The 9,536-nt window shown below is 47.7% G+C and overlaps 1 non-coding gene and 1 pseudogene across 1 annotated transcript; one reads left to right on the top strand and one right to left on the bottom strand.

Annotated features, from left to right (window-relative positions):
- Nucleotides 1-1,022: 1,022 nt before the first annotated feature.
- On the bottom strand, nucleotides 1,023-1,164 carry LOC121486042. The gene has a single exon (XR_005986516.1). It is a non-coding gene; the product is annotated as a U4 spliceosomal RNA (small nuclear RNA).
- A 4,118-nt stretch (nucleotides 1,165-5,282) lies between these two features.
- On the top strand, nucleotides 5,283-5,688 carry LOC121476291 (annotated as a pseudogene).
- Nucleotides 5,689-9,536: the final 3,848 nt, after the last annotated feature.

The raw sequence follows: 9,536 nt of genomic DNA, 5'->3' as shown, positions 1-9,536 counted from the left end.
TTTACTTGTCTTTATCAATACCTCTCCCCATCTGACAGCTAGCTGGAGCCAGAGTACCCACTAACTGGTCCGGTCCTAGTTGCTCTGCCTCCCTAAGGCTAATGATCCTTATAGCACAGGACCAAGCTGAAATTCCAAAGAGCTACCAGATGGTTAAGCCCGTAGATTTCAAAAGTTCCGGTTTTTAGGGACACCTGGGTGGTTTAGTTGGTTAAGCATCTGCCTTTGGCTCAGATCATGATCCTTGGGTCCTGGGATTGAGCCTCACGTGGGGCTCCCTGCTCAGCTGCAGAGTCTGATTCTCCCTCTGTCTCTGTCCCTCACTCCTGCTCATGCTTTCCAACTCAAAAAAAATAAAATAAAATAAAATAAAAATATGGTTTTGGGTCGCACCAGAATTTCCAGGGGGATCTCTCCACCTTTTCTCTCACTCCCGTTTTGCTACAGGTATGCTTCCATGTCTAAGGTTATAGGTTAGAGACAGTCATTTTTCTATTTTTCATAGTAGGGAAAACACTGCTGAAATCAGAACACTTTATTTTTTATTTTCTAAAGATTTTATTTATTTATTCATGGGAGAGACAGAGAGAGAGGCAGAGACATAGCAAGAGGAGAAGCAGGCCCCATGCAGGGAACCTGATGTGGGACTTGATCTAGGCCTCTGGGGTCACTTGATGAGCCAAAGGCAAACACTCAACCGCTGAGCCACCCAGACATCCCAGTCAGAGCCCTTTAGATCCAATCTAAATAATCTTCTTATTTTCCTATAAGAAGAAACTGTCTGCATATCAGGGTAGCACATTTGCAAATAAAATTGGCTTTTGCCACTGATTCTCTGAGTTGGTTTTCTTCTCTGTAATGTGGGGATGTAATGAACCCTGTCACAGAAGGTTGTTGGGAGAGGCCTGTCAGACTTCAGACTGTGTTCCTTCTTAAGAGGGCTCTTCCTCTATCAAGTTACACTTTGTTTATAGTGTGTATTGCCAGCATTTTCTACCAGATTGCTAGCTGGCACTTTGTTTACATTCCAAGGCATGCAAAAATTTAAAAAATTTACTTATTAATTGTGGTAAAATATATGAAACCATCTTAGCCATTTTTAATTAGCAATAATCACGCCTCAGATAAACCTCATTGGCTACGATGCTGCCACTGCGCAAAGCTCTTAGGAATTTTTAAAATTAATTTTTATTTATTTTATTTTTAAATTAATTTTTAAAATATCATCTTTACACCTGATGTGGGGCTCCAACTTATGACCTTGAGATCAGGAATTGGATGCTCTACAGACTGAGCCAGACAGGCACCCCCCCATCTTAAACCACTTCTAAGTGTACAGTTCAGTGTGTTAAGTACTTCACATCGTTATGCAGCCTGCTTTCAAACCTCTTTTCATCTTGCAAAACTAAACCTATGCATTAAAAAGCAACCCCCATTTCTCCTTCCCCAGCCCAGCCCCTGGTGCCCACCATTCTACTTTGCCTCCATGGATGACGACTCTAGGTACCACACAGAGGTAGAATCATAAAGTCCTTGTTCTTTTGTGAATGGCTTATACCACTGAGCCTTTCCACAGGATTCATCCCTGTTATAATATGTGTCACAATTTCCTTCCTTTTTAATTAAGTTTTTGTGGCCTGTTGAGTCATACTTAGAAACTTCACCTACCTCCAGTAAATACAGGAATTTGCCTTTTGCCTATGTTTTCTTCTTGTGCATTTGTGGTTTTCTTTTTTTTTTTTTTAATTTATTTTGTTCAAAAGAGACACAGAGAGGCAGATACACAGGCAGAGAGAAGCAAGCTCCCTGCGGGGAGCCCGATGTGGGACTGGATCCCGTGACCCCAGGGGGCCATAGGCAGGCGCTAAACCGCTGAGCCACCCAGGATCCCCCATTTGTGGTTTTCTTATTTTACATTTAGATCCCTGATCTATTTGGAATTTATATCTTGTGTATAGTGTAAAGGACTAATGCTATTTTTTCAAATGGCTAACCAGCTGTCCAAGCATCATTTGTTTAAAAGCTCACATCTGGGTGTGGCTAAACTAGACAGATACAGGCAAAATAATGAAATTGGATCACTACTTTACACCATATAAAAAAAATGAACTCAAAATGGATTAATGGGGGCACTGGGTTGCTCAGTGGTTGAGCATCTGCCTTTGGCTCAGGTCGTGATCTCAGCATCCCAGAATCAAGACCCCTATCGGGTTCCTCTAGGGGAGCCTGTTTCTACCTCTGTCTCTCTCTGGGTGTCTTTCAAGAATAAATAAATAAAATATTTTTAAAAATGGATTAATGACCTGAAACCATAAAACTCCTATTAGAAAGCAGAGGGTCGGGATCCCTGGGTGGCGCAGCGGTTTGGCGCCTGCCTTTGGCCCAGGGCGCTATCCTGGAGACCCGGGATCGAATCCCACGTCAGGCTCCCGGTGCATGGAGCCTGCTTCTCCCTCCGCCTGTGTCTCTGCCTCTCTCTCTCTCTCTGTGACTATCATAAATATATTAAAAAAAAAAAAATTAAAAAAAAAAAAAAAAGAAAGCAGAGGGTCAGCTACTTGACATTGTTTTGTCAATAATTTTTTTTGGATTTGATGCCAAGAGCAAAGGCAACAAAAGCAAAAACAAACAAGTAAAACTACATCAAATCAAAAGCTGCTCGAGCAAAGGGAACCATCAATAAAATAAGAAGGTGCCCTATCAAATGGGAGCAAATAATTCCAAAGCCTCTCAAGAACTCTTACAACTCAATAGCAAAAAAAAAAAAAAAAAAAAGAAGAAGAAGAAACAAAACCCAGTTTAGTTAAAAAAAAAAATGGGAAGTGGGTCTGAAGAGATATTTTTCCAAAAGAAACACACAGTTGGCCAATAGGTATATGAAAAGGTGCTCAGCATCACTCATCATTGGGGAAGCGCAAGTCAAAGCCACAGCGAGATAGCACCTCACACCTGTCAGCGTGAATGGCTGTTATCACACAAGAAATAAGGAGTATTGGCAAGGATGTAGAGAAGAAGGAACCCTCATGCATTGTTGGTGGGAATGCAAACTGGTGCAGCCATTGTGGAAAACAGTATGGAGGTTCTTGAAGAAATTAAGATAGAGGGGCACCTGGAAGACTCAGCAGTTGAGCGTCTGTCTGCCTTTGGCTCAGGTCATGATCCCAGGGTCCTGGGATCAAATCCCACATCAGGCTCCCCACAGGGAGCTTGCTTCTCCCTCTGCCTATGTCTCTGCCTCTCTCTGTGTCTCTCATGAATAAATAAATCTCTTAAAAAAAAGAAATTAAAAATAGAGCTACCCCATGATCCAGCAATTCCACTTCTGGGAATAAATTTGAATGAAATGAAAACACGATGTCATAAACTTATCTGTGCCCCCATGTCCACTGCAGCATTATCTACATTAGCCAAGACACAGAAACACCTGCATGTCCACTGATGGACAAATGGATAAAGAAAATGTGGTCCATATCCACCATGGTATGTTATACTGCCATTTGCAGGATAATATCCCCCTTGAGGGACTGGTGCCAAATAAAAGAAGTCATGAATGAAAAACATATGATTTTACTCATATGTCACATCTAAGAAACCATGAACACATAGATACCAAGAACAGAATAGTGGTTAACAGAAGCAGTGGGGAGTGGGTGGAAAGGAATTGGATGAAGATGGTCAAAAGGTACAAACTTTCAGCTACAAAATAAGTAAGTCCTGGGGTGCCTGGGTGGTTCAGTCAGGTGAGTATCTGACTTGATTTCAGCTCAGGTCATGATCTCAAGGTTGTGAGATCAAGCCCACAATCAGCCTTTATACTCAGTGGGGAGTCTGCTTGTTCCTCCCCCTCTGTTCCTTCTTCCCATACTCTCTCTAAAATCTTTTAAAAAGATTTTATTTATTTATCTGAGAGAAGGAGAGAGTGAGCAAAGGGAGAGGGAGAAGCAGGCTCCCTGTCAAGCAGCAGGGCTCAATCCCAGGACCCTGGGACCATGACCTGAGCCAAAGGCAGATACTTAACCAACTAAGCCACCGAGCCACCCCAATAAATAAAATTTTAAAAAATAAAAGTAAATCCTGGGATATAATGTATAGCATGGTGACTATAATTTACAATGCTGTATAGTATATTTGAAAGTTGCTAAGAGAGTAAATCCTAAAAGTTCTCATCACAAGCAAAACATTTTTTGTAATTTTATAATATATATATATATATAAATAATATCCTTGCATCTGTCTCTATTCTGCCTCTGCACACACCAGTATCATGCTGTGTTCTCTGGAAAGTTGGTCCTTTTCTTTCTTTCTTTTTAAAGGTTTTATTTATTTATTTAAGACAGAGAGAGCATACACAGAGGGTAAGGGAGAAGCAGACTCCCTACTGAGCAGGGAGCCCAGCGATGGGCTCGATCCCAGGACCCTGGGATCATGGGCTGAGCCACAGGCAGATGCCTAACCAACTGAACTACTCAAGTGCCCCAAGTCTGGTTCCTCCTAATAGCTTTTTTTCCCTCTGTATTTTCCTTGCTATTTAAATGAACAAGTTACTGATATCGATAATACCTGGGCAATATTACATGTCTCCAATGCAAGTTTAATATACTGGAGATAGATCTAGGAAGGATAAGAGAAAAATTATGCTCTTGGGTTACTTAGAAAGCATAGAATGGCCAAACTACAAATTATAGGTAAGAAGGAGGAAAAAAAAGAACACATCTGAATCCCCAAACATTCCTTCTGAGCCTTTGTAGCAAGTGAGTACAGTCCAGGAAAAAATGCATGGAAGAGATAAAAGAAAAAGTCCAGCCTAATTGTGAAAAATGCAGAAAGTATCCCAGCAGTTGAGAACCTGGAGTAGTTTAAGAAAGAGACTTACACATCAACATGCATCCGGATGGCTTTCTCAGGACTCAGGGCATCTAGGGGAGAAGCAGGTGCAAAGTAAGGGAGACCAATTCTTCGGAGATTAAGTCTGGGAGGGAAAAAGAAGTAGAGGGAAAGCGTTAGGGTCCTGTAGAACAAACAGAAGTATACAAAAATCATCAGAGGATACAGAAACCCATCCCCCAAACCAGAATCTAGTAAAGAAACTGTCCTTTGCTGAGTTAGCAGAATGGAGGTAGGGTAGGAAGCCAGCATCTCAGAAACAACCCACATCCACAAAATGAGAGGAAGAAGGACTCTTTATAAAATGCATGTTTACGTAATGATGATAGAAATTTGACTTTAGCCCTCCCTTCCTCGGTGCCACCTGCGGAGGTGGCAGCCATCGATTGCTGGGCATCATGGGTGCCCTCAGACCTCTGGTAAAGCCCAACATCATTAAAAAGAGGACCAAAAAGTTCATCTGGCACCAGTCAGACCGATATGTCAAAATTAAGTGGAACTGGCGGAAACCCAGAGGCATTGACAATAGGGTACGCAGAAGATTCAAGGGCCAGATCTTGATGCCCAACACTGGTTACGGGAGCAACAGGAAAACAAAGCACATGCTGCTCAGTGGCTTCCGGAAGTTCCTAGTCCACAACTCAAGGAGCTTGATGTGCTGCTGATGTGCAACAAATCTTATTGTGCAAAGATTCTCACAATGTATCCTCCGAGAACCACAAAGCCATTGTGGAAAGAGCAGCTCAGCTGGCCATCAGAGTCACCAATCCCAAAGCCAGGCTGCGTAGCGAAAAAAATGAATAGACAGCTTATGTGCATGTCATATTTGTGTTAATAAAACCATAAAACTACCAAGAAATTTTTGACTTTATAAAATATATACTATGTAACAATAAAATTTAAAACATGCTTATGAGTGGGACAAAATTAGAGTTATCCTTGTCTTAGATTAGCCCAAGAAAATAATGTCATCACACCTCAGTAGCGGCGCCTGGCTGGCTGAATCAATAGGGCATGGGAAGGACTCTTGATCTCAGGATTGTGAGTTCGAGTCTCATGTTGGGCATAGATTTTTGTTTAATAGATTTATTTATTTTAGAGAAAGACAGAGGTGGGAGGAGCAGAGGGAGAGAGAAACTCAAGCATCCCAGATGGAATCAGCCCCTCAGAATGTCAGCCGGTGGGGGGCATTTGTCTGGGGAGCAGACAATACTGGGGATCTCCCCCCCAGCCCCTGCGTGTCTGCGTGTGGGAGCGATGCCTAGTCCTTTGTGCAGAACCACATTCTGGGGTTCTATGGAGGGTCTGGGGCAACAGGTGGTTTGTGTCTAACTGAATGCAACGCAATGTTAACCCCAGGCACCGGTCACTGTTACACATGACACAGGACAGATTCCACCATAGAGGATTTACCTCACACTCAGATGATCTTCTTAGGGAGAGAGGTCCTGGAGGCGACACCCTGTTGGGTTAGAACAAACAGAGCAAAGTGCCTTGAGACCTACTGACTCCCTGTTGGAAGACCGTGGAAGACGTGGGGTGGTGGCAGGCACAGGAGAGGAGCAAGCAGGAGGGGGAGCCTTGTGTGGGGCTAGTCCTGGGGGAGCTCTGATCCCACCAGTTCATGGGGCCTAGTGTGCCCGTGGGCGCCGGAATTCCTGCTTGGACGGAGGGGGAGGGCTGCAGGGTGCAGAGCTCTGAGTGGAAGATATCAAGGCAGCGGTGCACCGGGACCCACTCAACCAGCGGGGTTTGGAGGGGCCTGAGGGCAGTGCGGGGCAAAGATGCCCATCCAGGAGTGAGGGCCCGAAGACGCCGCAGAAGACTCCCCATTCCGTGGTCCGAGCAAACCAGCAGCAGAGTTCAAATTGAGCCAACTTTCAACTGCTCAAGTTCCGACCTCTCAACAAGCGCTGGCTTCCGGGGGCCAGAGAGTGGCTGGCCTGGAGTTGGTGGTGGTGGTGGGGGGGGTTGTAGGACCTTGAGGACGTGGGTGGGGGGGACCGGGCCAGGTGCCTGTAGGCGGGGGCTGGCAGGCAGTGGGGGCGGGCCTGGCGGTGGAAGAGACGCGAGAGGACAATACTGGGGATCTCCAGGATCTCTGCCCTCCTGCCGAGGGGCAGGGTGCTGCTGAGCACGTCTGCACTGCTGCTGCCCCCGCCGCTGGGGGTGCAGGTGAGGGGTCCCTGGGTGGGGCGGGGCTTCGCGGGCCAGCGCTCGGATCCCGCGGGCGTCCCCACATCCGGGGCGGGGAGACGCACGAGGAGTGGCGTTGGGGGGCGTGGGGACGGCGACTGGGACAGGGACAGGGACAGGGACAGGGACGCAAGCCGCGGGCAAAGGGGGCGTGTGTGGGGCGGGGATGGGCGGGAGCAGCGCCGGGACCTGACGCACGGGCGCACGGAGCAGCCGGGGAGGAGGCGCCGGGCAGGGGAGGGCAGGTGAGCGGGCGCGGAGGAGCGGGGCGGGGGCTGGCGTCGGAGCCTGTGGGGGCGGGACGCGGGGTGGGGGGATCCACAATTCCCGCGGCCGGCGAGGGCCCCGCTGTGTCAGGAGCCGCGGGCGCGCGAGGCTGGGGACGGGTTGGCGTGTCCGCCCGCCTCCAGGCGCTCTGGCCCGCGGCCTCCTCGCTTCCAGGCGCTTGCACGCGGCGGACTTTCCTGCTCTGGCTCTTTTGCTCTTAGACCGCATCTGGGGAGGAGAGAGCCGGTGAATCAGGGTGAGTGACTGGGAAGGCGTCCTGGGCCCAGCGCGCGTCTGCCAGGACAGCTGCCTTCCAGGACTCCCAGAGCTTCCACCTCTTTCTCTGGACCCAGTGAGGGGCCTCGTTCCTGCCTCCTGCGGTTGCCCAGGCTCAGGAGGGAGGCGGGGGGGGGGGGCGAGCCTAGGCTTGTGGCCCGAGGAAGGCAGGGCGCGGGGACCTATCCGAAGGCTAGAGGCCACCCCAAGGGGCTCTGTGGTTAGGGAAATGGGGTGAGGCTCAAAGACCCTGACTACTGGGGACTAACGGGACGTGATTGACATTGGAGCCCTTTATCTTCTTCTGGTGGGGTTTCTTTTCCTTTTCTTCTATCTTTCTTTCCTTCCTTCCTTCCTTCCTTCCTTCCTTCCTTCCTTCCTTCCTTCTTTCTTTTTTTTCCATTCAGAGAGAGAGAGAAGCAGAGACACAGGCAGAGGGAGAAGCAGGCTCCATGCAGGGAGCCCGACGTGGGCTCGAACCCACGTCTGCAGGATCACACCCCAGGCTGCAGGCGGCGCCAACAAACCGCTGCGCCACCGGGGCTGCCCTGGTGGGGTTTCTAGACACACGAATAGGAATAAACATCTGGACTGGATGACCTAAACTCTGCGAACCTTAGTTCTAAGGGATGGACAGAAAGAGTTTTAAAGATTCCCTTAAATATTATTCAAAGAAGGAAATCCCGCCGTTTCGTGTAGACCTGGATGATGGAGGGTATTAACAGACAAACCTGAGAGACAAAGGCCTACTCTGTGATCTGACTTCTACACGGAGTCTAGAAATGTCCCAACTCCTGGAACTAGAGAGAATGGTGGTTGCCAGGGTAGGTGTGGGAAATGGGGGAGACATATATCAAAGGGTCCAGACTTCAGTTAGAAGATGAAGGAGTTCTGGGGATCTGAGGTACAGCATAGTGATGAAATCCACCAAGATAGTAAATCCAAATGGAAACTACGTGGGGTGGTAGACAGGTTAGTTAGCTTAAGATTGGTGGCCATTTCTTTTCTTTTCTTTTCTTTTTTTTTTTTTTTTTTTTGAGAGGGAGAGAGAACCCCAAACGGGCTCCCTGCTCGGCACAGGGTCTGAGGTGGGGCTCCATCTCACAATCCAGAGACCATAACCTGAGCAGAAACCAAGAGGCTTAGCCTTGTGAGCCAACCGGATACCCCCACTATGATCATTTCGGTGTGTATTTATATCAAACCACCATGCTGTACACCTTAGAGACTTATAATTTAAATGTGTTGCCTGGGGAAAAATACCAACAGTTCCTTAAGTTGGGTGTTGGTTAGGTATTGAGGCTTTCCTTAGCTGGTCTTAGGTAAACAAAGGCTGTTGGCTGGGCTGTGCCCTTGCTGTCCTAAGAAGGAGGGAAACAGCCATCCGAGACGCTGAGTAGGCATGCCGGATTCATGACCAGCCTTTCCTTCTTCCTGGGGCTGGACACCAGGAGACCCTAGAACGGATACCCTTGGTGGGTGCCCTGGGATTAGGGTGGAGCCTTGCCCAAAACATGCATCCTGTCTGCCTCTGATTCCAGTGGAAGAGGAGTGCTAGCTGGCCGTATCTAGGCACCATCCGACTGCCTTCCCATATCACTGCATTTAATCTCTTGCAACAGGCTTATAGGCCAGCCACCATTCCAATTCCCAGTTTCAGATTAGGACGTTGAGGCAGAGAAGTTACATAATAAGATTATTTCTTCCCAATCTCATTTCTACTTCGGTAGCTGCCCTTTTGGAAGATAAGGGACCTCAACTCTTCTAGATAGGATAACCAGCTCATCCTGATTTCCCCGGGAGCGGAGGTGGAGGTGCTTCTTGCTGCATCTGGAAAATCTCTCAGCCACAAACAGGCTGAGACTGTGAGTCACCCAGATTCTAGACCAAAGGTTGGCAAATTCTCCTTTGCC

This window comes from Vulpes lagopus, chromosome 2, assembly GCF_018345385.1.
Source record: "Vulpes lagopus strain Blue_001 chromosome 2, ASM1834538v1, whole genome shotgun sequence".
Classification (NCBI taxonomy): domain Eukaryota; kingdom Metazoa; phylum Chordata; class Mammalia; order Carnivora; family Canidae; genus Vulpes; species Vulpes lagopus.
Note: the sequence above shows the minus strand (reverse complement) of the source record. Positions and strands in the feature narration are given on the sequence as shown.